This window comes from Carettochelys insculpta, chromosome 7 (assembly GCF_033958435.1).
Source record: "Carettochelys insculpta isolate YL-2023 chromosome 7, ASM3395843v1, whole genome shotgun sequence".
Lineage (NCBI taxonomy): Eukaryota > Metazoa > Chordata > Testudines > Carettochelyidae > Carettochelys > Carettochelys insculpta.
Genome location: NC_134143.1, coordinates 62,099,666 through 62,127,041, shown reverse-complemented (window position 1 = coordinate 62,127,041; position 27,376 = coordinate 62,099,666). Strand labels below are relative to the sequence as shown.

Below are 27,376 nucleotides of genomic sequence, written 5' to 3'. Positions count from 1 at the left end.
ACCCCATTAACTGCAGAGCAATGGCCAGTCTGGAGCAGTGAGAGGAATTGTGGGTTACATATGGGACACTCTGGAGGCTAATAAATTCCATTTTCAGATGTGGCCCTTCCATTCCGGCCTTTAATCGAACTTCTGAATTCGAGCTTGATGCTATACCTGTCAGGTAACTGCAATATTGTAATCTGCGTATCAGTGTTCCCTAAATCAACCTAATGGTATTTACAGAAAAGATAGTCATGTGATAATATCGAGGTAACTGCCTTAAATGTGAATTTATCTTGTAGTGTAGACACATCCAATGTCAACAATTTCTTTGCTCTCACTCAGCTCTTGTCATCCTCTGATGATGCAGAACATCGGCCTGTGGCCTGTGCAGTGTTCTTTGTGTAGCCCACAGTAACTGCCCACTTTACATCATCAGCCAGGGGAACTCCAACAGCCCCACAGCTGGGATCCCGCTGGGGCACAGAGCCCTGCCAGCAGCCCCAGCTGTGGGAACCCCAGTGGGGGAGTGGAGGGATTCTGGCAGCCCCATGGCTGGGAGCCAATGTGGGGTGGAGAAGAATCCCTAGGTATTCCTTCACCAGTCTCACTTAACAAAGAAGACCAATAATTGTTAATATTGTCTCATCTTGCAAGAGCCTGTTGCTGTAACTTGAGATTTCTAGGTCTAAGATAATAAAATCTTGAGCTATATCAATTCCAAGGAGTGGTTAATAATGTGGACATCATCAATGACAACATCTGTACAATTGGCTAAATCAATTCAATTTCAGGCAAGCATATATAATAGCTCATGGGACGTTGTTTTGTTCATTTATTGTTAGTCCTCTTTCTCTTTGAGGTTTGGAGTTTATGTAAATGCTTCCCAAAATATAATCCATTGATGGCAAGCAATAATTTACTTTTGTTTTGTTATAAAGAAGTAGTGAGGACAGAAAACAGAAGGATGAATTGTTTGAGGTCCAACAGGCAACAATTCACATTAGTGAAACAGATGAACTAAACAGAGATTTAGGAAAAAGGTTTGAAATATACCCAGAATGAAACAATATGAAGATGCAGTAATAAAAAGTGAATTATTGAGAGAGAAATAGAGAGAGAGAGAGAGAGAGAGACTATGTAGTGAAAGAATTGAACTCTTGCCTGAAGAGTGGCTCGCTGATTGGGTGAAGTGGAGAAAAACATCCGCAGGTTCAAATTCCCTCATCTGACAACATCCCTCATCTGGCAGGAGAATGGATGTTGCTGGATCAGAGAGCAGCTGCAGCTGGCAGCCCCATGGTTGGGAGCTGGCTGAGGTGCGGAGCTCTGCCAGCAGCCCCAGCCATGAGGACCCCAGCCTGGGTGACCCCATCAGACCCGCAGCTGGGGCACAGAGCCTTGCAAACAGCCCCAGCTGTGGGAACCCCAGTGGAGTGGTAGGAGGATAGGAGGATCCTGGCAGCCGCATGGCTGGGAGATGGTTGGGGCATGGAGTCCTGCTGGCAGTCCCAGCTGCAAGAACCCCAGCTGGAGGGTGGGGGAACCCAGCAGCCCTGTGGCTGGGAGCCAGCTGCGGTGTGGAGCCCCCCTAGCAGCCCCAGCCTCAGGGACGCCTGCCAGCTGGGAGTCGAGAGAACCCGGCAGCCCTCCAGGGGAGCCCTGAAGGAATGGGACCTATTCTCCAGGCAGCCAGCCTGATGTCCCCTTGTCCAGCAAATTCCTTCATCTGGAACCATTCAGATCCCAAGGGTGCTGGATGAGGGAGGTACAGCCTGTATAAGGATTCTGTTTTTATTGTCTCCATTGTTTCCTTCTGCTAATTTTAGAAACAAAGTATATCATTTTTCCTAACTATGAGCCCTGCAAACTAAAGCAGGCACCTGAGAATAAAACTTTTTTTTTCTCTCAGGCATTTCCACCTATCTGTCCTTTTTCTCTTGGCCTAATATAAATTCCTCATCATATTATCTGTTATAAATGTTTTGTAGCCTAAATTGGACCATCAGTTACGTTTGCGCAATCCCAGTGCTTTTAGGGGGTTTGTAAAGGTGTAAATAATTGAAACTTAATATTCTGTTGATGATTTATGAACCAGAATAAAATCCAATTCATCCCCTTTTTGGCTGAATTGGCAACCCATGGTTAACAGGAGTGAAAATGTGCTGTTACTAAAGTCAGCAGATCTTATTCTGAATACACATAGGGGAAGCATGTCTGTGAATGCAAAGGTTGCTTTGCTGTTTCATAGTAACTTTAAAATGTTCTACTGTCCACATTCTGACTGTGGGTACATTAGCCATGCAGTTACCTCATTACTAATAACTGCTGTAACTCATTGCTCTGTAAAGCACTGTAGACTACACTGTGTGTGAAAGACGCTGTATCATACATCGTTCTAGTCTGTGTATAACACAGTTTCTATAATACTGTTGTAGGTTTGTTGACACCAAGGTCTCATTCTTAGGTCTGGCAATGGTGGCGAGGGGAAGGGGAGCAGCAGGGACCATGGGCATGGAGGCCTCCAGGATGTCCAAAGGGCAGTCGGCCCAGTCCAGCCACTGGTCCAAGGCCCATGCCCTCTGCCACTCCTCTTCTGGCTGCAGCTTCTGCTCCATGATTTCATTCTGACATGGGAGGGCGACTGTGTAGGTGTGGAGACTATCGTTCTCCAGGCATTGACTTCCTCTCTGGCTGCAGGCATGCCCAGGTGATGGTGGGGTGTCGTCTCTCAGGGATGCTGCTCCCAATTCCACTGGCCCCGGCTCATCTGTGGGGCTGCCTGGCTGTGCAGGGTGGGCTGGCCTGGCCCTCAGACAGTGCGGCTGTAATGGGAGATGGGGAGGCAGTGAGTCCTTCCCACAGCACAGCTCCCAGTGCCCATGCCCCCTGCACAGCAGGCTCTGCCCCAGGGGGCCCTGTGGTATCATGAGGACTGGCCTGACCACAGTCCCCCGCACCCCCCCAGTCCTGGCCCAACAAGCTAGCTGCCTGGTGGGGGCAGCCACAGAGGGGTCCCTGCATGGATGACGGGCACAGCCTGGCCCTCCCCAGGGCCCCATTACATGTGTGTGGCTTCGGGCAGATACTGCCTGTTACCTACAGGCATTCCCGCTAGCAGGGAGACGCACTTCTTGGTGGTGTGTGTGGGGTCAGCCTGTCACCCATGTGGATGGCCTGCTCCTGTCTGTGGCAGGGGCGGATGGCCCCCTCCCCTGGGGCCCTGTGGCTCATACCCAAGGGGGCTGTCAGTGGGCTGGTACCCATGCGAAGGGGCTGCCTGCTGGGTCAGAGTGGGATGCACTACCATGTTCATTGGTGCATGTGCCAGGCCCGCAGCATGGTGTCCTACCCAAGCTGTCCTGGCAAGGCCCGTGACATGCCCCACCTGCCCCTGTCCCAGAGTGGGGGTGTGCGACCTGACGGGTACTCACTGGACAGTCCCGTGAATAGGTCTGGAAATGCCTCTGCTGAAGTTGTGGGACTGGAGGGGCCTGAGTCTGGGGCAATTATGAGGGTGCCCCGGCTGGACTCGGGATCTGAGGATGGGTCCTGGGATGGGTCCGGCAGATTTTCTGGGTCACGGGGGACCATCTCCATTGGGGGAGGACTCGTCCCTGGTGTCCACTGTCTCGTGGCTAGGTGTGCTATTGTTGCCCCCTAGGAGGTGGTCCAGCTCCTTGAAAAAGAGGCAGGTGTCCGTCTCTGCCCCGACCTCTGCTGTGGATCCCGGGCACACATGTGACCCTGGTGGACTCTTTCACCTTGGCCCACACCTGCTCCAGGGTGTGGACTGGGTGGTTGTGCCTCCGCCAGGGCTCTGGCTCATCACCCCATAGGACAGCAGGTCCCAGAGCCTAGAGCTGGACAAGGAAAGGGTCTGCTTTCTGGTGCCGTGGGGTGTGTCCTGAGCACCCTCTCCAGCATCTTGTGAAGAGCCAGGGGGATCTTGGGCAGCCTGTGACATATTTTTAAAGTGAAGGAAGTGGCTGCCTGGGTGAGGTGCCGGATGTGTGCTGTCAGAAAGCCCGGTTTTGCCAGAAAAAGCCTCACATGTAGATGTAACCTGCATGTTAGAAGTAAGGGAGTTAGGGAACAAAATCAGTTATCCTAGATTGAAATGGGTTTAATATAGGTACTGTATAAGTGTGATATAGTTATATATTTGGTCCCAAATAACAAAGATAATCTACAGATCATACCATGTTGATCTGAATAAGAGCTCTGTGTGGCTTGAAAATTTCTCTCTGTCATCACAAGAACTTGTCTTAATAAAAGATACGGCCTCACCCAAGTTGTGCCTCAAATGCCATCAAAAGCAGTTGATAGAACTCAGTCATAAAAGCTATGTGAATATCAACACAATTGTACTCAACAAACTCTTAATAGAAATACTGAATAATAGCTGCAAAGTACAGAAAGGAGAAATAAAATGCCTCATACAATATGTAGATGAAAGTATATCTTGTAGAACAAGTATGAATAGAGAATGCCCTAAATAGAAAAATGTGGGAAGACTGCCTGGGACAAGACTGGCATTGGAGTGAAGGAGGAGTTTCCTACTATAACTTTAAAAGAGATTTCAGGAAATAAAAATAGCAAGACACTGTTCTTTGATTTTTTTCCCCAGAAAAGCAATTTGCCTTTTTGTTCAGAAAATTACTCACAGCAATCCAGTCATACAGAATTGTCGTGAAAATGTACCAGCTCAGGCACAGAATCTTGTCTTTTACCCTTTACCACAGTGGTGAAGATTGATCATATTTTATTTAACATCATCCAAACTCAACAAAACATAAACACCCAGTTCAATGAGAAGGTACAGTTTAGTAACATTAATGCTGTCCTTTCTTAATCTAGTAAAATAAGTGGTCAAAGAAACAATAATTTAAACATTGCAGGATTGAAAAGAAATAATCTGGTTATTGTGAATAGAATTATCCAACAAGAGTTAATTATCTATCTTTTAGAAACCAGAGGTGGTTCAGAGAAAAATAGTAACAGAGTAGTAGTCATGTTGGTCTGTATTCTAACAAAACAAAAAAGCTGTCATGTAACACTTCAAGGGACTAACAAAGTAATTTATTAGGTGATGAGCTTTCATGGGGCAGACCCTCTTCTTCAGATCTAGAGAGAGTGCACGTTTTTCCAGTACAACACTGTCTCCAGATCTGAAGAAGTGGCTCTTCCCCATGGAAGCTCATCCCCTAATAAATTATTTTGTTAGTCTTTAAAGTGCTACATGACTGCTTTTTTGTTTTTTCAGAGAAGAAGTTCACTAAGCCAAGAAACATATCAACCCACAAGTTCTAGGCATAATTCCCAGCTATACCAAGTTTACAAAGCTCTAAGACACCTTTCCCTTCCCTTGATCTTAGGGTGCCTGAGGGTGAAAGTGCTGCTTTAATTTACCTTACTAGAAGCTATCTGCTGCACTGATCAGTGAAATTCATAGCACTCTGCTTCCACTACACCCATTCCCCAATCCCAACATGGAATGAGAAGATGGGTACATAGTGTTTAACCTCTGGAATGCCATGTGTTACCTGCTGAAATGAGAATGGAACCTTTAAAACAATTTTTTCTTTTAACAGGGCATTTTAAAAAATATTCTTCAGAACCCTCTTTCTTTGTAGGCCATTGTTGTGAGTTCAATGTGGCCAGCTCCTGTTTTGGCAATGAGCAACCATTCTCAAGCTGCATGTGCACTAAGAGAGAAATTCTAATTTTAAGGTAGTTACCTTGATATTGCCATGTGACTGTGTTCACTTTAAATACAATAGCTCGATTGAGGGAGCACTGATATCAAGATTGCAATATCGTCATTACCTGATGGGAATAGCATCAAGCTCGAATACAACAGTTCAATTAAAAACCAGTGTGGAAGTGCCATGTCTTAAAATCGAATTTATTAGCATCCAGAGGCGTCCTGTATGTAACCCACAATGCCCCTGAGTGCTCCTCTCTGGCCGCTGCTCTGGAATTAGGTAACAGGAAGACCGAGAATTTGGGAGTGAGAGCAGCAAGCCTGTGGCAGTGGGCTCATGTTTGTATGAGAGCCTGATAAATAAATGTCTCTCTTTCTTTGCTGTTAGTGCTGTGAGCACACCTACCCATTAAAAATAGGCCCTGCAGGGAGTTCATGGATCTGTTTTTACACTTGTTACTTTTTTTCTGCGCTGCCCCATCGCAGCACATGTTGTGCTCGCATAAGACACTGAAAAGCTTCTCAGTGGCTTATATTTGTGCATGAACCCCCTTCCCTCCCCCCACAGATGCCATACACTTGGGGTCTTTCCCACGCTCAGCCACATCACACGGGTAGCCCCTGACCCAGAAAAAGGACGTGCCTGCCGTTTGGTTGTGACCATGATGCCAGGCAGCACCATTTCCTAGCTTGCGTGCATTTAGGGCTGCAAGGGCGGGAAAGAATTTTGGGGGCTTGCAGCCCCGGGGGGGCAGCCTTCCTCAGCAACTAAAGATATTTGGGGCTTGCAGATGCCAGGAGGAAGTCTTCCCTAGTGGCTAAGATAGTCGGGGGGGGGACCACTTCAACTAACCCCCCACAGAATCCTCCATGCCCCTAGCAAGGGACCAGTGGTGCTTGCAGATGCCGTGGGGAAGTCTCATCTTTCAGCTGAGATAATCTGGGGCTTGCTGCTTCCAGAGGGAAGTCTCCCCCTGTGGCTACTTCAGCTCCTTCAACATTCCAAGCAGCTGTGCAACTGCAGAGCACAGCACCCCCTACCCCAGACGCTGCCAAAAATGTTTTTGGGAGCTTGCTGTCCATTGCAGACACCTGCTGGTTTCATAGTTCTGCTCTAAAATCTTTCTGCTAACATTTCCTATCTCTCTGCATTCTTTGACCCCCCTCAGAAACATGTGGGGAGAGGGTGTCTAGTTGAGATTCCTGTTTCCTTTATAAGTTTAAGAGATTTCACCATCATCACCTGTGTTCGCAAGGTCTGTGGAGTGAAGAAGAAAGTCAACAGTATTTTTGCGAGACTTCTCTATCCTCTGACTTGGAGAATACAGTCCCAGACAGTCAGTGAATGGCCAGTTGAGAACACAGATGTTGCACAGGAGCCTTATAGTGCACGAGAAAGCCAAAGACTCTCCCCTCAGCAACTCTCTTTTTTGCAAATATGTTCCTATCTTCTGTGTCTTCAAGCTTTTCAGGGCTATTTCACTGCCATCACCTGTGCTGGCAATGTCTGTGTAACAAAGAGGGAAGTCAAAAAAATTTTTCCTACACTTTTCTATCCTCTTTGTTCTAACTTTGAGAATACAGTACTGGTCCCTGTATTATTTTCAGGAATGGGGTGCATCATGGGAGGGGGAACACTCAGTGGATGGTCAGTTGAGAATTCAGCTGCAGAAGAAAGACATTTCTGTAAATGTTTTTGCCATCTCTGTGAATGCCCTACTGTTCCTTGCTTCCTACGGGAAAAATGGATGTTTGCTTACCACTGGAGGGGAATGAGGAAAATGCAGTGTGTGAAGATGTTCTCAAAGACCAGCAACCATACCCAGAATGCTACAGGGATGAGGGAACTGAGGGATAGGTTCCCACAATGCACTACTGCAAGAGTCGATGTTTGCCAATTGAGTGTGGCAGCAATAAGTCGACTTTGTGGAGAGGTGAGGATGGTCAAATTTGAAATGATAAATTCCAGAATTACAAAATCAATATTAAGGTCAAATTTATCTCATAATATAGATGCAGGCTCAGTAAAATCTATCACTGTCCAAAAGCAAACTTTCCAGCATAGGCCTGCTTTTAGTTGGTACTTTAAGTGGCTGAGAACAACGTGGACTAAGAGCATCAGCAGTTCAGTATTTACACATGACAAGATAGACACCTGTCTATTTATAGTCAAAAAGGGAGCCAGGAGCCTAAATGTATGATAGCTGGGGCTTGTAACTTCACCTGTTACTGAAGTTGCTGCACCTTTCCCATTATAAGACCCTGGTTTTGGTTATCTTTGTTCTGTCATTTGGGCTGTAGTTTTGCTTACTGAATGTCTGCCTCAGTCTGATTTTTGGGGAAAGTTTAAGCCAAACAGTTCAGCTATTTCGAAGGATGATATTAGGGAAAACATGCCCATGTTTAAAAGTATCAGTTGACTTCTTCTTTTAAAACCTCTAGCACTCCAGTGCTTTGGATCGAGAACTTGAAATTGGGCAGCGGTGTGGACTTCGTGCCTTTTAACGTCCCTGGGAAAATCGGCCTACATTTGGGTGCATTATATAAGCCTTTTAAACAGGCTGTACGTGCCCAGTTGAGACTTTAGCTGCTAAATTCCCTGCAGATTCTGTCTGCACTGTCTATGTTACAACCTGAGTCTGAGTAGTAGCTGTGCCCTCTGCCCGGGCTGGGTCTGGTTACCTGAATTGAGAGCAGGGAGATACACTCTTATGTGTTTAATGACCCCTTGCTATGCCTAGGCAGCATGGGGAAGGAAGCTACTTGATGCAAAGGCAGAAAGGACAAGAGAAGAACCTGTGGAGAGGAAGTGAGTAGGTTCAGACAAGGAGCTGTGGGTGGACAGGTGGCTTCAATGGTCTAAGTAGGGAGATTGGGACTGGGAGCCAGGCAGTGAAATGGTGAAAGGGAATAAGCCAGTAAGTGGGAAGAGACCGAGAAGAAACCATGGTGTTGGGGGAGAACTGGGACTGCGTGGACAGAGAGACTGAGACAAGGAGCCACAGATGAGCAACTGAGAGAGGGCGATTGAATTGGGGAGCCAGCAGGGATCAGGAATATGGCCATGGATGGGCAGTAGCACAGGCCAGGGTGGGGTGAAGAGGCAAAGTGGTGGAAACTGGGAAGGGCAGAGCAAGAAAACAGGGCACGTAGTCTGGAGACATGAGAATAAGATTAGCTAAGCCAGACTGTGACTTTGATGAAGAGGCGAGTTGGAAAGAAACAGGACTGGAACAGGATGGGGCAGGGCAGAAGGGATCATGCTTGAAGGGAAATAAGCAAAACAATCTGTGCTCATGCTCCTCTTCCGAGCCTGGCATTCATCTCGAAATTTCTGAGTCTCACCATTCCTCTGCTGTCACTATTACCAGTGTCTCACATCCCCTTCTAGTATTGGTTCCTGCAGATGTTGATTACTAAAACTGTTATTTATTATGATAGTTCTGAGTTCGTGTGTGGTGGATCTAAGCAGTGATGACCCATATGAATGCCACTATGATATCTGAATGAATTTCAGTTTTTTTTTTTTTCAGTTTGCTTTTTTAAAACTTATGGAATTACAAACACAAAATAACATTGGTTCTTCTTCGAGTGGTCCCCGTGGGTGCTCCACAGTAGGTGTCGGGCTCGCCCCAGCGCCGCAGCTTGGAAAATCTTCAACAGTCTCCGTCGGGTTGCGCATGCGCCGATGCGCGTCGGCTCTTCGCGCGCTTACGGTCACGTACGTGATCCGGTCCCCGCCAGTTCCTTCTCAACTGCTAACGGCTGCAGACGGAATCCTCTCCGGCTCCAACGCCTGAGACAGATAAATCTTATTTTTTTCTCGTGTTAATAGTTTTTAACAGTTCATAGTTAGCAGTTCTGTAGTTATTATAGTTAGTTACTCTGTTAAAAGTTGTTAAAAGCTAAAGACTATCTTAAAACCGCAGCGGCCGCCTCCGGGCGGGCCCGCTGCTTTTGTTTGTCGGCCTTCAAAGGCCAACGGTTATTAACATCACCTAACAGACTGTTAAGTGTGCTATTAGCACCTAAGGACTCAGAGTTAAGTTTTAACAATGCCATCCCCCGGCTTTAAGAAGTGTGAATCTTGCTGGGAGGCCATGCCTGCTTCGGATGGCCATAGCAGATGCATACGGTGCCTCGGGGAGACGCACGTTCCCCAGAAGTGCTCCCATTGTTCCAAGTTGACTAATAGAGCTAGAAAAGATAGAGAAATGAGGCTGAAGATGCTGCTAGTTGACAAAGCACTTCAGCCTGCCTCATCGGAGGCAACGCATGCGGAGGGCTCTTCAGGATTGCACAAGAGGAAGGCTGCCTCTTTGACCTCCTCTGCGCAGAAGAAAAGAAGAGCCTCGCCTACTCGATCCCTGCCCCTTACTGTTGGGAGCGGGACTAGTGTAACAAAGGGCCCGCGCACACTGGCTTCCTCCACTGGTAAAGCCGCGGCGCATGCAACTACTCAAGGCCCTGCAGCTACCGGGGAGACGGCACCGAGAGCCGTGAGGGTACTAGTCAGTCCGGCACCAGCTGCTGCGGCACCGATCGAGACTTCTCCAGAGGCACCGGAGACGACAGCACCGAGGACATCGGCACCGGCAACAACGGCACCGGGAGCAGTGGAAATCAGCATGACATCTGCTCCGGTACCAAGTTCACCGATAAGACCACCCGAGAGGGTAAAGGCTAAAACGAAGACCAGGCACCGCAGCCCATCTCCTGAGGTAATTGTGCTGCCTCTGTCACCACGATCACCACCGGAGATTCGACGGGCAGCAACACCTTCAGCCTGCCACAGACGTCCTTCTCCTTTTCTTCAGAGTCCATCTCAGGGGTCTGCACGCTTTTCTCCATCATCTAGCAGAGATCCCTACGAGTCTTCTCACAGAGGCTCTCCTCGTACGTCGGTATCATCTCGGAGGTCTCAACATTCCAGGCACCACCCTTACATCCTTGGGTCATGGTCCAGGTCTCCATTGCCGGACCCCTGTCCCTGTTGCTACGACCGCCATCATTATGTGGGGCGTCAGCATAGGAGGTCGACGTCTCACTATGGATTCCCGTCGACCACCCCTCAACGCCACAGTGTTCTGCTTCCACCTGGGGGAACACCACGAGTTCCCCAATCAGAGGATGGGTCTAAAGGCATTGAACCGCACCTCGAAATTCCACAAAGGCAATCACATCAATACAGCCAGGATCCAGAGGAATTGGAGGAGAGATACCATAGTGATACCTCCTCATCCTCGCCAGACGAGGCCGTGGTCCCTGGAGACATTTCTCCCCCAGATGACCTGAAACAGTTCCAGGAGCTGTTCAAACGAGTAGCTCAATCCCAAGGTATTCAAGTGGCAGAGGTGCAGGAGAAACACCACAGACTCCTTAAAAACCTCAGGCCTCCATCTTCATCTAAAATTGCTATTCCTCTGGACGATGCAATCATGGAGGCAGCCACTAATATATGGCAGACTCCAGCATCCGCTCCTCCTACCAACAAAAGAGCGGACAAAAAGTACTTCGTCCCTGTGAAAGGTATGGAATTTCTATTTAGTCATCCACAGCCAAACTTGCTAGTGGTTGAATTGTCCCAACACAGGTCCAAATCGTCCCAGTACAAATCTGGGGGATTGGACAAGGACATAAAGAAGCTGGATATTCTGGGTAGAAAAGCCTACTCCTCCTCTACTCTGTTGCTCCACATGGCCAACTATGCCGCTCATTTGTCGAATCACAATTTCGACAACTATTCCAAGCTTGCTGCTCTCATGGACTTCCTTCTGGAGGATAAAAGGCCAATTCTTAAGGCAATTGTGCAAGAGGACTATGCGGGTTCTCGAGCGGGCGTGAAGATTGCACTGGATGTGGCGGACACAGCGGCCCGCGCCGTGGCCACTGCAGTGGTAATGCGGAGGGAGTCATGGCTTCACACATCCGGCATTCCAAAGGAGTTACAGGTCAAAATTGCAGACCTCCCCTTCGACAAAATAAAATTGTTTGCTGAATCGACCGACTCAGTCCTACACTCGAGCAAAGATTCCAGAGCGGCACTTCGGACTTTGGGGATATATACCCCACCGTTCAGAAGGAAGAAATTTTATCCTCAGCAATGCCGTTATGGTTACCAACAGCAACGTACCCAATTTCAACAGGGGTATGATCAGGGACGTCATCAACAAACACATTATAAGGGCCCTAGGCGCCGGCCTCAGCAGAGCAACGCCTCCGCAGGGCAAAGTGCAAGACAGAAAGTTTGACGGGTATGTCAAGGGCCATGAAGCCAAGACCGTACCTCAGTGCCAATCTCAGTACATGTTCCATCACCGACTCAAGCCATTTTACTCACAATGGAAAAGCATCACGTCGGACAAGTGGGTATTGGAGATTGTAAACACGGGATACATGATCCCCTTCCAGTCTTTACCTCCACCAAATCCTCCCACCGCACCCCTTCTCAGAGACCCCTCTCACCTACCGGAATTAAGGCGGGAGGTGGACCACCTCCTATTCATAGGGGCGGTGGAGAGAGTACCGGAACAATTTCAAGGCAAAGGGTTCTACTCCTGGTATTTCCTGACGGAAAAGAAGACAGGAGGGTGGAGCCCCATTTTGGATCTACGCGCACTGAACCAGTACCTACGCAAATAGCGCTTCAAAATGACTACGATGGCTTCAATAATCACGGCACTAGACCATGGCGATTGGTTTGCAGCTCTCGACTTACAGGATGCATATTTTCATATCGCAATTCATCCAGCCCACAGGCATTTCCTACGGTTCCTTGTGGGCACAGATCATTTCCAGTACAGAGTCCTCCCATTCAGACTCTCTTCAGCACCCAGAGTCTTCACCAAGACCTTAGCGGTGGTGTCAGCATACCTACACAGACAGGGAGTTTTCATTTTCCCGTACCTGGACGATTGCCTGCTAAAGGGAACTTCCCGAGCGGAGGTATTACGGATGATACACATCACCACAAAAACATTTACCTCACTGGGCCTCATCATCAATTTCTCAAAGTCAAAGACCGACCCCACGCAAAATATAGAGTTTATAGGGGCTCGGATAGACACAGTCACGTCAAGGGTGTATTTACCCAAGGCTCGTTTTCGTGCCATTGAGTCTCTCGTACAACTACTAACGTACAGCCCCACTATTCCAGTTCTCTCGTGCTCGTTGGGGCATATGGCAACCACCACGTTTGTGGTGCAAAATGCCAGGCTGCATATGCGAGGATTGCAGCATTGGTTGGCAACCGTATACAAACCCTCAATCCACACCGTCCACAAGAGGGTGTCACTTACAACAGAGGCACGAAGCTCACTAACATGGTGGGGAAACCCCAAGAATCTCCTAACAGGGGTGCCCTTCTGCCAACCGCAAATTACTGTGTTCATTACAACAGATGCTTCCCATATGGGATGGGGGGCTCACATGGACAACAAAACCACTCAAGGATTATGGTCCCCCGCAGAGAAGACACTGCACATAAACATATTAGACCTCAGGGCAGTGTTCAATGCGTGCAGGCATTTTCACAATTATCTGCGTAGAAAAATAGTCGGCGTGAATACCGACAACACCACCACCATGTTTTATATAAACCTACAGGGGGGAGCCAGGTCTCGTACGCTTTGTGCGGAGGCAGTCCAACTCTGGAACTGGTGCATCACCAACAATATAATCATAAATGCTTTATACCTACTGGGGGTCCACAACGTCAAGGCGGACCAACTCAGTAGACACTTTGCGCCCACTCACGAGTGGCAGATCCGTTCAGACCTACTTCACCAGGTGTTCCGCAGATGGGGTTTTCCCCAAATCGACTTGTTCGCCACCCGAGAAAACAAGAAATGTCCCCAATACTGCTCCAGAGCGGGCATGGGACAGGAGTCTTTGGGGGACGCCTTCATGATCCCATGGAAGGGCCCTCTACTTTATGCGTTCCCTCCCACGACACTTATACACAAGGTCTTGGAGAAGGCCAGAAGGGAGAAAGCACGTATGATACTCATAGTCCCAACCTGGGACCGGCAACAGTGGTTCCTATTGCTCTTGCGCATGGCTCAACATCGGCCATTTCCCCTACCAACAGTACCGGACATTCTCACTCAGGCTCGGGGGTCAATACTGCACCCGCACCCGAAGAGACTTCGGCTACAAGCATGGCTCATCCATGGCTAAGCGCCTTAGAGACTACATGCTCAGAGGGAGTACAACAAGTCCTTGAATGTAGTCGGAGAACTTCCACCAGAAAGACTTATCAGCACAAATGGTTGTGTTTTTCCGAATGGTGTTCCTCCAGGCAACTAATACCCCAGGACGCCACCATACTTACGATTCTGGATTATTTGCTACATCTCAAACAAAATGGACTTTCGCTATCCTCTATAAAGGTGCATCTGGCGGCTATATCAGAGTTTCGGCATGAAGAGGATGGATCAACCACATTTGCCCATCCTGTTGTCTCGTGTTTCCTAAAGGGGTTGGTGAATCTGTACCCCCCTCAGAAACCAATACCGCCGTCATGGAGTTTAGACCTAGTTCTACACACCCTCTTGGGACCGCCCTTTGAACCATTGGCTACGGTCCCCCTTCGACTACTTACTATTAAAATGACTTTCCTCCTGGCACTCACGTCAGCTCGCAGAGTGAACTCGCGGCCATAATGTCCACACCCTGCACGATCTTCTCAAAAGAAGCGGTGGTCTTACGATTACACCCAGCCTTCGTTCCGAAGGTCTCTTCAGACTTTCATATCAACGAACCAATAGTGCTGCCCTCGTTCTATCCTAAGCCTCACAACTCAAATGAAGAGGCACGGTTGCACTTACTTGACGTAAGAAGGGCACTGGCCTTCTACATCGATAGAACTAAACCTTTCTGGAAAACGGACAGACTACTGGTGTCCATTGCATCCAGGTCAAAAGGAGAAGCGCTATCTTCACAGAGGATTTCAAATCACATTGTGTCTTGCATAAGACTGTGTTACGAGATTTGCAAGACTCCTCTGCCAGTTCCGCCAAGAGTCCACTCTGCTAGGGCGATGGCGGCGTCAACGGCCTTCTTCAAAGGCATCGCACTGAGAGATATCTGCAGAGCGGCAATGTGGTCTTCCTATGACACCTTTGCCAAGCTCTACGCCATGCACAGGATGCTTGATGAGGATACACGCCTGTCGACAGCAGTCCTTTCACGGGCAAGCTGCACATAAATCGGGTACCGATCTCCTTTTTCGGGGGGGGTTACTGCTGGGTAGTCACCTACTGTGGAGCACCCACGGGGACCACTCAAAGAAGAAAGAGAAGTTACTCACCTGTGTAGTAACGATGGTTCTTCGAGATGTGTCCCCGCGGGTGCTCCACTACCCACCCGTTCCTCCCCACTTTGGAGCTCTGTTTGTGTGTTTTTCAGGGGCGTCCGGAGCGGTTGATCAGGAACTGGCGGGGACCGGATTGCGCACGTGACTGTAAGCGTGTGGAGAGCCGACGCGCGTCAGCGCATGCGCGACCCGACGGACACTGCTGAAGATTTTCCGAGCTGCGGCGCCGGGGCGAGCCCGACACCTACTGTGGAGCACCCACGGGGACACATCTCGAAGAACCATCGTTACTACACAGGTGAGTAACTTCTCTTTGGGTTGTTTGTAGCTTTTGTGCGGACACAATGATCCCTAGATATGAGAGAGACCTTGTAGCTGAGATAATCTCTCTTATTGGACCAACTTCTCTTGTTGAAAGTGACAGGTTTCTGACCTGCACAGAGTAGTTCTTTGGGCCTGGGAAAGATAATGAGGGTGTCACAGCAAAATACAGAGTGGAACAGATTGCTAAGCAAAAGAAGTTAACTCATAAGCTGTGTCTACATGGGCAAAAAACTTCAAAATAAATGGCCTTTTTTCAAAAGAGCAGGTGGAGGAGCATCCACACGTGTAAACCCATCTTTCAAAAGAAAATCGAAAGAACAGGGTGCAGACTTCGAAATCCGAACCCCGGTCCTGTATCAGGAAGATCACTCCCTTTTGAAATAATAAATTGAAAGAATACACGTGTAGACGCTCCATAGTCCGCCCTTTCGAAATACAGGTCTGCCATGGTGCCGATCAGCTGGAGCGTGGGGCTGCTCCAGCTGGCAGCAGCGGGGCTCTGTGATCCCCGCGTTCAGCTGCCTTAAAACAGCACGCACACAGGAAACCCATGGCAGGAAGCTGAGAGCATCCTAGGAGCAACCTGCACACACGCTCCAGCTTGATGCTCCAGCACCCTCATGGCCAGCAGCCAGCCCCCCTGCGAGCCCCACAGTCCCCCCTCCGAGCCCCCGCAAGGCTCCCAGGGGGAGAAAAATAAAGGGCCCCCTCCTGGATGGAGCGGGAGCTGTGGGACCTCCTTGGCTTCTGGCAGGATGAGGAGGTCCTGCACCACATGGGCGTGAAGTGGCGCAATGCCGCAGCCTTCGTCCGCCTGGCGCAGGGCCCCCACACCAGGGGCCATCCGGAGCAGACCGCAGAGCAGGTACACTCCAAAGTAAAAGAGCTGCATCAGGGATATACCCAGGCCAGGGACCAGGCCGGACGCTCCGGGGCAGGACCAGCGAAATGCCCCTTCTACAGGGAGCTACGGAGCATCCTGGGGCCCCAGGAGAGTTCACCCCCCGTGGCTTTCCTGGACACCTACGGTGAGGAGCTGCAGCCAGAGGAGGAGGAGGAGCAGCCTGGATCAGGGACCCAGGAGGGCGAGGGGACCATGGACTGGTCCAGTGAGGAGGGGGAGCTGACCATAGTGATCCCCTCCTGCTCCTCCAGCTGAGCAACTGAGGGCTGGACATCTCCGGACGTCGTGAAGGGACCCTCAGGTACGTCCAGGGAGGGGGCGCACACCTACTCCACATGGTGGGGGCAATGCAACAGCTAGGCGCCCACACCCAGAACTGGTGGTCCCGGGCTGCACACAGGCCAGCCCCCACATGGGATGCGGCACCCCGCGGTGCCACACCAGCAACGCCCAGCACCTGCTCCCAGTGGACAGTGCCGTAAGCTGCACAGGTGTGGTGGCTGGACAGCGCCCAGGGCCCGCGCATCACAGGCTGGGAAGGGCCACCTGTGGGAGATACCCCTGGAATCACACCCAGGCTGGGAGGCCCGGTCCGGGGGGGGCAGTTGGTGCTCCCTGGAGGGGTCAGTGTCCCTTGCAGGGGGCGGGGACCCCATGGGGTGGGCTCGGGCGAGTAGGCCACAGCCGGGTCCCCTCCGTCCAGGACACACTACTGACATGCTCTCCTCCTTTCCACCCAGCCACACCATCCGTGGGCCAGCAGAGCCCCGCGCCATCCCTCATCCTGGAGAGCCCATCTGCAGGCGTCAGAGGTGTCTGGACTCCACCCCAGGCAGCGTGCCATCAGGGCCATGGCTGGAGGGCCCCCCACTGGGCCAAGGAAGACCCAGCCACCTAGCGCCAGGCTGAGGTGGCCAAAGAGCACCTCCAGCTCACTGGGGCTGACATGGAGTGGCGGCCTGAGGTAGACTGCTGGACACCCTTGAGGGCACTGGCCACTCTGTGCGCGAGCACACGGCCACTGTGGCCCGCCTCCTGGCCCCCCGGCATCTCCCCATGCTGGTCCTGCCCCTTCTGCCCCCACCGAGCCTGCCCCCTCCACCCCCACCAGGCCCACCTGCCGGCAATATTTGCCGGTGCTACTGGCACCCTCCCCCCGCTGCTGGGGACCCCGCACGCAGGGGGGCAGGGGCTCCAGGGGCCAACAGGGTTCGCAGCCCACCACCCCTGCACTGGAATGAGTGCCTCACCCGCCTCCAAGTTAGGTCCCCCCCCGCCGAGTCAGGTTCCCCCTGCCCCCCTCCAAGTTAGGTTCCCGCTGTACATATTTATGAACACCCAGTTATATAAACTTTTCTTTATTATTCACCACTTTGTGCTGTGCTCCTCAGTGGCTGGTGGATGTGCAGGTGCGGTGGGGGTGGGGGTGGGAGGGATGGTGGGTGACGGATGTGCGTGGGATGTGGGTGTGTGTGCGGGTCAGAGGTGGCAATCGGCAAAGGCCTGCCTGAGGGCCTCCCGAATACGGTGGCCATCCCGGTGGGCCTGGTGGCTGGGGGCAGCGCCCAGCTTCTCCTAGACAGTGCCAGCTGGAGCACACCCCCTGGAGACGTAGGTGTCCCCCTTTCCCTCCACAATGTTGTGGAGGATGCAACAGGCACCCACTATCTGGGGCACACTGGGGACCCTGACCTCCAGCTTTGAGAGGAGGCACCTCCACTGCCCCTTTAGGTGCCCAAAGGCCCGCTCCACCACGTTGCAGGCGTGGTTGAGGTGCTCATTGAACGCCTCCCGGGTGGGGTCGAGGTGTCCCATGTAGGGCCTCATGAGCCATGGCTGCAGGGGGTACGCCACATCTGCCACCATGCAGAGCGGCATGGTGACATCCTCTGCCACGGGGATCTCCCTCTGGGGCACAAAGGTGCTGGCCCCCATGCGGCGACAGAGGCCGGAGTTCCGGAAGACCTGGGCATCATGGGTGCTACTGGCCCAGCCCATGTAGGGGTCGTTGAACCGGCCCCTCACGTCCGCCAGGACCTGCAGCACCACCAAATGGTGGTAGCCCTTTCGGTTGATGTACTGGCCAGCGCTGTGTGGCAGGGCATGGGTGGGGATATGTGTGCCATCCAAAGCGCTGATTGCAGTTCGGGAAGCCCAGGTCCTGGAAGCTGGTGACGGTATTGTCCACATCCCCCAGGCATTGATGGCCCTGACGACCTGCAGAGGGGGAAGGGGGACGCATGTCTAGTGCAGGTGTGGCGGCTGTTGCCCCCCGCCTTGGGCCCATTCTGCCCCCTCTCGTCCAGCCCCTGGCCCATGCCGCCCCCTCCCGCTCCCGTCCAGCTCCTGCCCCATCCGACCCCTTGCAGGAGAGAGTTCCCCTTGCCCCAGCCCCCCGGCCCTACCTTACTTCCATAAGTACAATTCCGACAGTGGCCTTGCCCACCCCGAATTGCTGTCTCACGGAGCGATAGCAGTCCGGGGTGGCCAGCTTCCAGATGGCAATTGTGACCTGTTTCTCCAGGGTGAGGGCTGGCCACATGAAGGTGTCGTGGTGCCGGAGTGCAAGGGCAAGCCAGTGGCAGATCTCATCAAAAATCTGCCTCAACATGCGGAAGTTCTGCAGCCACCTTTCCTCGCCCCATGCCTCTAGCACCACGTGCTCCCAGCAGTCGGTGCTGCTGGGGTGGGTCCAGAGGCATCGGGGCACCCGGGATTGGGCACCTGGTGGTGCCCTGATGGGGGGAGGCCTGTGGCCCCGGGGGGACTGCGCAGCCACCCAATGAGCTCAGGTGCAGGTGCAGCTGCAGCGAGGGTGCACAGCACTGCCAGCAGGGCGTCCATGATGAGGGCGTCCTCCTGCACGAGCTGTCATTGGGCCTCCATGGTGGGCACGAGTGGGCTCTGCCCGCCTGGGACAGGCTGGGCAGCACTCGGCTCATGTGGAGGGGAGGGCGGAGGGAGGGGCCCTTTAAAGGAGGCAGCTGGCCAGGGCTTGTCAGCCATGGGACCCCGTCCGCAACGTTTCCTGCCTCCCTTCTTTCGAAAGAGGGCTTGGAGCCATGTGGGCGCTCTCTTTCGAAAGACCTCGACGGCACTTCGAAAGACCAGATCGGAACGCCGATTTGCAAAATGGCGGCGGGTGCTCTCTTTCAATGGCTGCTTTTTCGAAAGCCGAACTTCGATTTTTGCCTTTCGAAAGGGCACTTACATGTAGACACAGCTATATTGAAAGAGACCAAGATGAAGTAGTCAATGTGTCCATGGTCATGGGAGAAGGCAAAGCTAGTGGCATAGACTGTTGAAAAGAACATGAAAACAGTGCCTCAAATTTCATGGGATCGATAAATATTTAGCTGTTATAAATTTAAACTCCCATGGTCATCTTTTGAAGATGTTATGCACATGTCCTTTAAGGACAATGTCTGTGAGGACAGATATGGACTGATCATTTTGTGAAAAGTGTTTGCCCACAGGTGCCGTGATGTTTCTGTCTTTTATCATTTTTCTGTGTGAGTTTATATGAAAGCATAAGAGTTCTCTAGTTTCACATACATAATCGTTGTGAGGATATCAAATTTTATCCTTACTAATTGGCACTTGGGACAAGGGAGGTCTAGCTTATTGATTGGAGCTGGCAGCAGGCCTAGTGACCAGAGTCTGTCATCAAGAGACTCAAGCCACAAGTCAGGCTGGAGTCTCTAGTCAGGTCGCAGAACTGACCTGAAAGTCGGACTGAGCAAACAGGGTAGCAGACAAGGAGTGGCTCAAAGCAGAGGAAGGACAGAGGCTAGGCTGGGTGCAAGGTAGGAGCAAGTTAACACATGAGCAGCTGCAGTGATGGATATAAGCCTTGAGAAGCCAGCAAGCTGCTCCTGGCTTAATAACCAGCGTCTTGGCCTCTACAGCCACTCAGGTTACATGGTGTCCTGATGAGCTGAATGGACACAGTATTTTTCCCCCACAAGGGTGCTGTCTAGGGGGCTTGGGACCTGGTTTCTTGGGGTAAGAATTATTGTGGATTCACAGGAGGCTGATGGGGATGTGGTCTGTGGGTTTCCATGAGCATTTGTCTGGCTATGTTTGTCCCAGTCAATTTAATATTATAGTTTCCCCAGACCTGGTAAGAGCCTAGAATAGGAGTGGGCAAAGGTTTTGGCCCATAGGCCATATCAGGGTATGGAAATTGTATGGAGGGCCATCAATGCTCACATAATTGGGGTTGGGGTGCAGGGGGATGAGGACAAGGGCACCAGAAGGGTTGGCAGGCTCTGGGGAGGGGCATAGGATAAGGGGTTTGGGAGGGTACATTGGGGGCTTTGGCCTTGGATCAAGGAGTTTAGAGAGTGGGGCAGACAGTTGGAGAGTGTGTGGGAGGGAGGTGAAGAGGAAGTGAGGGCTCCACCCATCATCAGGAGCAGCACTTTGGGAAAGGACTGTTCCAGTATGAAGTTAGAAGCATCTGCCTCAACTGTGAACTGTTTGGAGTGGGCTATGGGGACCATGAAAATGGGGCTCCATTTCAGAGGAAGGCTGTAAAAGTGTTAGGCAAAACAGCAAACCCTGGAATAAATAACATATTTCTGGACATTCTTTCTTGTCACCCAATCTATTTTTGCTGTCACCTTTTGGAGGGCTCATTTCCATTCCCTGTGTGTAGATGATAAACCCTAAAAATTCAGCTACAGTTCTCCTGTTTGACATGTAAGTGATTCTGGCATAGCCTTTCAAGAATGCTGGTTGTGAAGAGCCATTTGTCTTGATGGAAAATGTGGAAGCACCTGCTGAGGGTGTGGATGGCCTGATGCAACCCTTCTGAAGTTTCTTCTGCTTGTGCATATGGAGAGGCCAAAGTTCAGGTTTGGAGAGAGCATGTATATGACCAAGTGGAATCTTAGCTTCAGTCTGGAGATAATTGCGCAATCCTAAGTTTGACGTGGAGGTAGGATGTCCACCTTCCCCTTGTCAGCCGTATCAGAGAAAGCATGTTATTTGTGGTTATTGTTGACCGAAGGAGGAGGGGAATACCGAGGAAAGTGAGTAGTGAAGGATGCAGGGGACTGCAACGAGAGAAGGGAAAATCTCATGTATGAGGGAGTCAGATGATGTCTTGGAGAATCATATTCTATCTCTCCCTTTGCCACAGAGTTCCTATGTGATTCAAATTGCTTAATCCAAACTTCACAGAGGCTGCCCAACTTGAGACCCTAGAGTCTGATTTGCCGAAGTGCTGGTGCTGAGCACTCACAGCTGCCACTGAAGTCAATGGAAGCCCCACTTGGAACATATCAGCGCTATTTAGTGCTAAATATCAGATTTTAAATATCTCAGATTGGGCACCTAAAGCTAGATACTTTTGTCTTTTGTCTCTGAGTTCCCCATCAGTAAAATGGGCATTCTCACGAACATTGACAACGAATCCCTTATACTTTTGAAATACTGAGCTATTATAATGACTTGCCCCAAATTAATAAAGTTAAGAAATATTTCCCAAAGACTTGTTAGGAATAGGCCTATTCCCACCTCTGTGCACACAACTATAATTAACTGTATTAAGAGTCATGTGCACTCATCAAAGAGGGGAAATAATACTTTTAAAAGAAATAGTAATGCAGAAGTTGAAGTATTGCTTTAAATTTTTTTTTCTATTTAACTTGATGGCTGCTTTGTTTTGCCTGATTGTTGTACTTGCACATGAGTTCATTACTGGCATGTTGACTGGCTTCTAATGAGCCTTTTGTCTTTCTTAATTGAGGAAGTGATCAATATTTTTCTAGAATTTAAAAAATGTGAAAATCTTACCACAACAATAAGCCGCAGCTGACCATAAAAATTATTGATGTGATGTTGCTTAATATGGTGCAGACAAAAGTCCTGATTCTCCAATGCCCCTTTACCTTTTTCTGTTTTATATATGGATGGAAAGCAGATTGAAAATGCTGCTATTCTGACTGAGGCTGTGTCTACACTACGACATATGATCAATTTTATTAAGATAAATTTCTTAACACTAGGTTTAGCCATTCAATTTGGAGCATCTTCACCTCACATGCTCCCCTAAAATCAAGCTTAAATCAAGTGCTGCTGAAGTGTATTGTGAGAACCTATTCCACAGTTCTCTGAGCCCCATTGCATTCTGGCCCCACAAGTAGATGTGGGTATATGACGCCATCTTCCCACATTTCATTCTCCGCCTCCCCTGTCACGTTAAGTATGTTCAAAGTAGATATGGTTATTACACTGAAACTCAAATGAGTCATCAGTAATGGGCCAGGGAGGCTAAAAGACAGACAAATCATGACCACACTTGGAGTGCCTCTCTCAGACTTGAATCTGGATTTAGGCCACCTGACAAAGAAGACTCTTCTGTCAAAGCAGACACAGTTGTTACACTGAAACTGGAACGATTCATCAAGCTGAAAGACCCCAGACTACAACCAGGTTTGCACATGGAAAAGAAGACCCTTTGGACATGAATATTGCCCGCCGCAAGCCTTCCTTTGACAACTGTGTCAATTGTATGGCTAATACATTGCCTTTATTGACACATGTATGCGTCAGGGCAGCTACAAGACCCCTGGCTCCTCAAAATTGTGACCGCCAAAGGAGATGTCCCCTGAGTGGCTAAAAGAGCCTGGGCTACAGCCAGCCCCTGAAAATCATGACCACTGAGGGAGATGTCCCCTGGGTGACTAAAAGAGCCCTGGCTACAGTGGCAGCCCCTCAAAATCATGACTCCCAAAGGAGACATCCCCCAGGTGGCTAAAAGAGCCCTGGCTCCAGCCAGCCCCGGAAAAATGTGACCCTCACCACGCGCAATGTGCTTGACACCTTGTGCAGCACGTCCTTTTATTGGTTCAGGGTCAAGCTACACGATGTGGCTGAGCACGGGAATATTCCAGACTGTGTGGTGCCTCCGGGAGTAGGGAAGAAAGGGGATATGGGGGTCAGGACAACATGTAAATGGCTGAAAAGAAGTTTCTTATACTACCAGCCAAGCATGACCCCCACCTACAGCCTAGCCGACACATGGTACGGAGGTCCAGTAGTTGGTGCCAGGCAGCACAGAAAAAAAGGCATCTAGCAGAGGTATACACAGAAGCACAGACCCCACAGTCGTGCTCCTAGCAAAGAAAAAGAGAAGATTTTCAGCCTGTCATGACCCTACCGCCAGGGGCTTGCAAGTGCCAAATTGTAATGATCCTGTTGCCTAATTCCTATGCAATTGAGAGCAGTGGAGATGTAAGAGGCCAGAACGGAGAAACTGTCGTGCATTGTGGGGCACTTAAGGGACATCTGTGGAGGCTAATGAATTCAATTTAAATACATGCTGCATCCTCACCACCCTTCAATCAGGTTCTTAAATTCGAATAGAATGCAACACCCATCGGATTGCTTCGATTTTAGGATTTCAATATCACGTCGGTTTTAGTGGTCCATAAATCGAGCTAATGAAATTTACAGTGAGGACAGGCACTGGGAAAAATTGGGCTAACTGACTTAAAATTGATTGTATCTCGTAGGGTAGACACAGCCTTAGGATCATTTTACAGCCATTTGTTCCTTGGTTTGCAATGGTGTAGGTGACTGATTACTAGAGCTAGATGAATGTTTTTGAATCAAATATTTTATTTTCAAGGAGTCCAATATTATTAACAAGTTTGACACAAATTTGCTGAATATTTTTAGCCAAAAATAGCAAAAACCTTGGGGTGGAGGTGATGGGGAAGGGTCCTAGATTCACAAGGAGACTTAGGCACCATTCAGAAATGAAGGTGAGGCTGTCAATTGTTCGCTTAATATTTTATAGTTTTGCTGATAAGAACATTCACCTGGGTTGTGAGAAACCCAGGTTCAGTTCTCCACTCTACCTCATGTGGATAAGGGAGTTTAAATTTGAGTGTCCCACATTGTAGCTGAGTACCCCAATCATTAAGTAGGTTGGATTTTCTAAGAAGGGTGTCTGTTTCCATCCTGTTGAAACGTGTCCACTTTGTATACAGGCTTATCTCCCTGGTTCAGCATCTTGCTCCTATTCGTTCAGTGCTGACACCTCTGCTGCCAGTGGCTGCCAAGTGGGAACTGGGGCATGGCACTTGGGAGAAGAGGCAGTGTGGCTGTGGAGTCCCAGGAGCATAGTCCCATTTGGCTCCACAGTCACCTTGCCATTTTCCCCAAGCTTCCCCCATCCCACTGCTCCTCCTTCCTCCTTGCAGTGCTCTGGAAGCTCTGGGAAGATAGTGGAGGAATTGCTGAGCATGAGGCCCCCATCTTTTCGTTATGGGTGCTCCAGCCTGGAAGCACCCAGGGGGGTGCCAGACCACAGATGTTGCTGGAAGTCCGGACTTTAGAGGTAGAGCCTTTACTTACTGAGCCAGAGAGAGAAAATGAGTCTGACTATGTAGTCTGGTGGTTAGGGAATTCACTGGGGTGAAACACCCAGGTTCCAGTCTCTACTCCAATGAGTGTGGAACTCCAGTCCACTGCAATGAGATTATATTTACAGTCCACTGCAATGAGATTATATTTTTACAGTGTGTGCAGTGAGAGAACAGAACCAACTGTAACAGTAAAATAAAGAGAGAGAGAGAATTAAATAATGACTAACATCTATAAAACAAAGATTTCACAGATACTGGATTGAAGACTATCTATATTCCATCAGATTTATAGAGCTTTTAAACTGTTGAAAGTGTAAAAATAAATAAAATACATATTGACCCTGTTTTATATAAAATATCTAAAATCAAAAGTTTTTTTTAAATAGATGAATACAACATTGATTTTTGTGTCTCACACTTTTCATTAAAATTTGCTCCATAGTTAAAAGAAAAATCTATGCAGTATGCAAGACATTTAATGGCCTAGTTTTTTAGAAAATCATTATACCTAATTAACACTTTGTGAATGAAAAATGTGATGGGAATTGATGGGGGAAACTGTGTTCAGGACAAAAGTGAAACACATATTCTTGATGAAAATATGTTTTTTTTTCTTGCACTTTGATATTGTTTTATCTGTAAGAATACAACGTAACACAATATAACATTTAAACATCTCCAGAACAAAACAAAAGAAAAACAAAACAGGGGCTCAACAACCTACTCAGCTGTTAATGTGATATATGCCATCATGTGCCAGCCGTGCCCCTCTGCCGTGCGTATTAGCCAGACAAGACACTCTGCACCCAAACATAAATGGACACAAATCAGACATCAAGAAAGGTAACATACAACATCTGTAGCCTCCCTGGACACTCACTAATAGATTTAAAAATAACCATCCTTCCACAAAAACGTCAAAACCAGACTACAAAGACAAAGAGAGCTGCAAATTCGTGTGCAAATTTAACACAATCAAATTGTGTCTGAAGAAGGACTTGGAAAGGTTATCTCACTACAAAGACAATTTTACCTTTCTTGGTATTGACATCTCCACATCAACTGCTGGAGTGAGCCATAGCCACCACCCTGATTGAACTGGCCTTGTAAGCACTGGTCCTACAATTGATAAGTAAGTCCCTTGTTTTGATATGCTAGTGTGTGTGTGTGTGTGTGTGTGTGTGTTTAGAGAATAAATGTGTTACTTTGAATCATGGCAGATGGTTCACACTCATGCTCTGAGGGCTTTTAACTGCTACAGACTAAAAAGAAGCTGTGTCCAGAATTCCTTAAATTCTTACCAGTCTTTTGTATGTGTTGAAACTTTATTTACTTACATAAGGTCTGGTGTCTAGACTGAATTAGACCATGAGCAGTGAGAGGGGAGAAATCCTCCCCCAGAGTACAGAAGTGAAGTAGCCTATGCAGGGTATAGCTACAGCTGCAGGCAGATGCTATTGTCCTCTCTCTTTCTGCCTTTTCCATCAGTACTTTTTCCAATCCTGTAGCAGATCACCAGCCTGCTGACCTCCTGGTAGCTTCCACTCCTGGCAGCTTCCACTCCTGACATACCTCTGTTCGGCACCAACACCACCCTGTTTGGACCACAGACTAGCCTGATCACCACACCAGCAGGCTCAACCCCTCCTCTCTCTACTGATAGGGAAGAAGTAATACCTGCAGGAATCGACACTCCTTGCCAAGACCTGGCCCATTGCATCAGCAGCCCCTAGCATGGCAACTCCCTCAGTGGGTGCTGTGACCCATGACTCTGCCGCCCAACTGGCCATATTGGGATCCCTGGGTGTTACACAGAGCCCAGCAGGATAAGCCTTCCAGCCAGTTGACCAGGACACTGACCACAGAGATCACTGTCCCCTTCTGCCTCTTCCTCATCACAAGATCTTGAAGAGGAAACAGAAGGTATTGAGGACCCATCAAAGGGCCCTTTACTGGAGGGTAACCCAATGATGCTTCTACCTTCCCATACTTCATTTTTATCTCCTGACAACACCATCAGGCTGTGCCCTCCCACATCAAGTAGTGACTTTAAATTATTTCAAGAACTTTATAAATATGTTTCTGACTCCCTTGATAGCTTCCTGAAGGAGCAACTGGAGAAGCAGAATAACCTGACTGATTTTCTTCAAGCTTCTCTTGCCTCAATGTTCACATTGTTCGTTAACGCTTCCATGGACCCAGCTAAAATGACTTGGAAGACTCCAGCCACAACTCCCCCTTACTGTATCCAACAAGAAGTACTATGTGGTATCTAAGGGAACTGGGTTTCTATTCATGCATCACACTCCAAATTCACTAGCAGTGGGTGCAATGAATCAGAGGGGAAAACAGCATACCATCATAATGCCCTATATAATAAGGTTTGGAAACTCCTTGATCTATTCAGCAAGCAGGACTATTCTTCAGCCACCCTTCTGTTTTGCATTGTGAACTATGTGGCATTACTCATAAAAAACACACACAGCCTATTTTCACAAAGGTTCTCCTTTAATTGACCACCTTTCAAGTGACAGAAAATACGTAATCAAGGCAGACATCAGTGGGGGTTCCGTCATCACCAGAAAGGCATTACAGGGCATCCTGGATACCACTGAGACAGATGCCTGCCTCATTGCTACATCTGTGGTCACACTGAGGGCCTCATTGCTTTATCTATCTGAGTTCCCTGAATATGTTGAGGAACTACTCTTTGAGGGACACAGGCACTTTGCTGACACCCAAAGGATGCAGCTCTTCATATC

The 27,376-nt window shown here is 49.3% G+C and overlaps 1 protein-coding gene across 3 annotated transcripts in view; it reads left to right on the top strand.

The window, feature by feature from the left end:
* ATRNL1 (attractin like 1) overlaps positions 1-27,376 on the top strand; it is a 1,060,182-nt gene that overhangs the window by 457,062 nt on the left and 575,744 nt on the right. The window lies entirely within an intron of this gene.